Source organism: Macrobrachium rosenbergii, chromosome 2 (genome assembly GCF_040412425.1).
Source record: "Macrobrachium rosenbergii isolate ZJJX-2024 chromosome 2, ASM4041242v1, whole genome shotgun sequence".
NCBI classification, from domain to species: domain Eukaryota; kingdom Metazoa; phylum Arthropoda; class Malacostraca; order Decapoda; family Palaemonidae; genus Macrobrachium; species Macrobrachium rosenbergii.
In genome coordinates this window covers 42,083,013-42,088,012 of record NC_089742.1, presented here as the reverse complement: position 1 = coordinate 42,088,012, position 5,000 = coordinate 42,083,013, and the positions used below count along the sequence as shown (strand labels likewise).

General features: G+C 36.6%; 2 protein-coding genes across 22 annotated transcripts in view; one reads left to right on the top strand and one right to left on the bottom strand.

The window, feature by feature from the left end:
* The window catches only part of LOC136845827 (gem-associated protein 6-like), a 142,269-nt gene extending 140,843 nt beyond the window's left edge, over positions 1–1,426 (top strand). For both annotated transcript variants that reach the window (XM_067116252.1, XM_067116232.1), the window contains exon 6: positions 1,234–1,426. The gene's annotated coding sequence lies outside the window, so the exon portion shown is untranslated. The remainder of the gene's footprint in view (positions 1–1,233) is intronic.
* LOC136845769 (mucin-2-like) overlaps positions 1–5,000 on the bottom strand; it is a 1,649,806-nt gene that overhangs the window by 92,305 nt on the left and 1,552,501 nt on the right. The gene's annotated exons all lie outside the window — the stretch shown is intronic.

The following is a 5,000-nucleotide window of genomic DNA, read 5'->3' as shown; positions in this document are numbered from 1 at the left end:
ACAGGAAGTCAAAATGAGACCATAATCAATATGCTACTAAGACGTCCAGTCTTTCTAAGAAGATGCTTAGGGATTTCTTTTCTAGGAAACTAAATGTATTGTAGAGAAGATGATTACCCTTCAGGTTACCAGGGGAAATCATCACCGTCTGAGATAGTTTTGGGGTTTCGTGGAGAGAGAGAGAGAGAGAGAGAGAGAGAGAGAGAGAGAGAGAAATATCACTTATCAAATAAATAATAGTAATATACAAGTCTACTGTTATACTGATAAACAATGTTTGGTTAACACACACACACACACTGTGAGAGGGAGGTAATAAAAGAATATTATAAGGATTGAAATACCGAAGCTGTAATAAGCCTCGTGAATTAACAACCTTTCATAAATCTTTTCACGTACTTCCAGGCATTCAGAAATCCTATTTGGAATTCAAATCCCATTCAATAAGGCCGAATTCAATAGTACACATACCTTTCATTACCAAAGGGATGGGGATATTGAAAGAGCTGGCAAACCTACACTCGAGGCCGTAACTTAAAAGTTACTACTAACAAAAATGATTTTGGTTCATGCTTAACAAATTCAAGTATCGCGTTTTGTTTTCCTTACGTATATGTGATGCACGAACACACTGAAATATAAAGCAAATGCACACACACACACAAACATACATACACACACATACATACATACATACATACATACATACATATATACATATAATATATATATATATTTATATATGTACAATATATATATATATATATATATATATATATATATATATATATATATATATATTTATGTAAAAATATGTCTGTGTTTCTGCTGCACTGCATAATTGTACATACTGTAAGTATCCTGTAAGTAATACCAAGGTACTTTAACATTAACTTCAAGTCAATGAACGTAAAAATGTATGCATATAGAATTGTGTGCCCATGGTGAATGTAAACTGCTGGTTTTGACAACTCTTCACTTCCAACCTAAGAAATTTATTCTAAGCCTGAACAACGAAAGTTATAAAAACAAAAGAATGATAAAAAATATCAGAAGAATCAGGAACAGAGCAACAATATGGACGAGAGTTTATTCACTCAGGTCGGTCCTCAATCGGGGACAAAAGAAAGGGATTGAGCCTAGTGCAGTGTGACCTAGGACAAGCGGAAATGGGTCACAAATAAGACATGAAGCTAAGGAAGATAGTGCAACCTAAAGTTTTTTTTTTTTCAGCGTTGGCAGAAAGGAAAGGAACAAGAAAGAGAAGAGAGCAGAAAAGCAAGGAAAATTAATTGGAATCAGGGCAACCCACAACTACTTTCATCATTAAACGGCTTTTCAACCTCTATCATTCGAGTGTGACATCCTACTTCAATATGATCTATGTCTCTGGGATCTGTATATCTCTTAATAAAGTATAACCAAACCACTTCATTACATATCTAGATTCTCCTGAGGGCAATTCCAACAACTAGTACAAGGCAAATGTAAAAGAAGTTGGACAGGGAAAGTAGAAGGTGAAAAAGAAAGTAAATGGAATATATCAAAAGTAGCTTGGGTCGAAGATGCGCTGTAAAGGACCTTCAGTATTGTCAACAGTGTGCCGATCAAGGCCCAACGTAGGCAGTAAACGTCATACAGGATATACCAAGAAGAAGAAATCCTATTGCCCTGTTTCACGAGAAGCCCTTTGAATGCCATAAAGCCCGGAACAATGGCGGTGGTGATAATGAAGAAAAAATGGGAATCTTTTTTTTATTTTTCACCTTAGAAAGTTTACACCACATTTTTTAAAATTAGTATCAAATTCAGGTAAAAAAACTAATGGTAAGTATATATATATATATATATATACAGAGGGGCGTGTCTAATTACGCAAAGCTTTTGGATAATGAAGGATAAGGAGTACAGGATATGACGGAAGAAGAGAAATTGGCAAACAATAATTTAAGATTTGCATATGCACATACGCAAGTGCGCGTATACTCACGTGCATAAACACACCACATAATATCTATATATCTGTCTGTCTACTCTATACATATATATATATATATTATATATATATATATATATATATATATATATATATATATATATATATATATATACATATACATATACATATACATATATATATATATATATATATATATATATATATATATATATATATATATATATATATATATATGTATGTATGTAATGTGTGTTTGTGCGCTTGTACTGTGTATGCTGCACACGCGGAACGTCCTTAAAAAGTCAAATGAAACCTTGAGAAGGACGACCACGGGGAGAGAACCTTCAAGAAAGCGAACTGCCGAACCGCCTCCCGAAACCTGCCAAGGAAGTAAACGTGAAACTGACACACTAATTGATCACAACAGGTGACCAAGTGAATTAATAGAGTTGACCTGGCGGGGGCTCCAGATTGACACGGGTTCATGAAGGGGAAAAAGAAAAGGGGGAGAAGGGGGAGGGAGGTTGGTGGTTGGGAGGGGAGGAGGACGGGGGTGGGGGTGACTGAAAGCCTGATACGGCTGACGCAATATGAAAGGTAGCGGGTAAGGGGAGGATTGGGTGGAGTGGTTGGGGATGGGTGGGAGGTTAGGGAAAAAGGTGGGGGGGTGCGGGATTATGGATCAGGGGATTGGGGTATGGCGGATGAGGGATCATAGGCACTAAAGGGACAGGATCAATACGCGACTTGGTGGATGGATGGATGGATGGATGGATGGGTCCAGGATTAACATGACTCACGTCACACGATGATGGAATGGGGAAAGGATCGCTCATAATGGAGGGAAATGAGGTAAAACGCCTTCTCTGCTGGATCCAAGAGTGTGATCGAGGCATGCGCCCTCAGAAGATCTATGAACCCGAGTTAAGTGTTTTGATAATTCTATTTACTTTGATAATTATGTTTATCATCATTTAAGAAATCCCGCGAGATTCATGTGGAAAACCTACGGAATTCACACTACACTTTTCACCCCTTGCAAAGGTGGTAATCATCCATCATTCTGATTCTCACCCGGATTCCAATATCTTTATTTTTGTATTTCAGGTTTGTACTTAAGAAGGAGTTTAACGACCATACGATCACGTAGATATTATCTTTCTATACAGTGTAGAATTACAATCCATTTAGTGTAACTAACGAAGTTGGGAGGAGATCATGTTTTTACCTGTCTACTGTATATGTGCGATAGCGTCAGTCTGTATAAACAAACTATATCTCGATAGCTGATGGACGCATTTTCATGAAACTTGGTTAAAGATTTCAAATTTATTATCGTTATTCAATACCAGCACACATTCATACAGAATTGCCGTTGAACTAGTAAGCGACATCTAACACAACTAAAGCTAATATGAAACAAGTGAAAAATACGCCGAAATTTCTTCTTCGCAATCGAGTTTTCTGTACAGCGTATAATCAAGGCCACCAAACATAGATCTATCTTTCGGTAGTCTCGGTATAATGCTAGACGAGCCGCGGCCCATGAAACTTTAACCACGGCCCGGTGGTTGCCTGTCCTACATCATTGCCAGGCGCACGATTATGGCTAACTTTAACCTTAAATAAAATAAAAACTGTTGAGGCTAGAGGGCTGCAATTTGGTATGTTTGATGATTGGAGGGTGGATGATCAACATACTAATTTGCAGCCCTCTAGCCTCAGTAGTTCTTAATATCTGAGGGCGGACAGAAAAAAGTGCGGACAGAAAAGTGCGGACGGACAGACAAAGCCAGCACAATAGTTTTCTTTTACCGAAAACTAAAAAGCCAATATGAAAAAATAGAGAAAATAAGTAGCTAAGAGAAGTACAAATACAATGTTAATTACGGGAAACACTGAAAGATATTTCGACAGTAGAAAATGGATAAAAAGACGGAAATATTTAAAAAATCTTGTTGTATCTACTATGATAATGTGAGGTATCAAGTTTGTTTTTACTGCAGGAACCTACCCTTTTAAAACTACAATATGAGTTAAGTTTTAACATTAAATTCCTTGAGATAACCTGTACTCTTTCCCAGTTTCCATCGCTCTTCTGGGCACCACAAAAATTATCTTTTAATGTGTACATATCTCTATGCTACATTAGAGAGAATTAAAAAGTTATTCCCCAGCGCTGAAATGTCCTCAGAATCACTCTTGTTATTTCTCGTACTGAACTCTCCTAATGTTCATTTTTGGATCGCTATGAGCCAAATATAGTTTCCTTCGTACCTTCCTATTATTATTTTTACCCTTTTCCTCCACCACTGAGCATCACGGGGCAAATCCAGGACTAATCCGAGAGAACGCAGCGATCATAAATCTTTTGTCCGGGTATTAAAAAAAAAAAAAGCAGTAGTCAAAGAGAGTGCTATTGGTACTGTCTTTGGGTTTGCTTTGGCCTGGGGGAGGGTGAATGTGAACGAATAATTTGACTGTCAAAGCAGTTGTTCAGCAGAGTTCAAAACGGAGGGAAGGTGTGTATTTTGAAAGGGAGGGAGGTTTGCATATTGTTTATCCCTTCATATTCACTTAATAATTCTTTATCGCCCATTTTTTTATCAACAACACCAAAAGACACAAAAATGCAATAAACCATGAATAAATATTATTATTATTATTATTATTATTATTATTATTATTATTATTATTATTATTATTATTGTTATTATTATTCAGCTGATGAAACCTATTCACATGGAACAAACCCACAGAGGACACTAACTTGAAATTTGAGCTTTTAAAGAATATGGCGTTCATTAGAAAGAAGCAACAGAAGGTAATGGGAATTACAGAAAGAAGAGATCACTGAGTAAAAAAAAAAGAAAATAAAAATTCACAAATTAACATATGAATATATGACATTGGGTGAACGTCGCCAGTGGGATGTATATCGTTACACCTCCCTAAGAGCAAACCACTGTACCGTATTTCCGAAGTGGAAGTAATTTCGCATTCCCCGACGAAAACCATATGAAATTTCACAGGTACACTC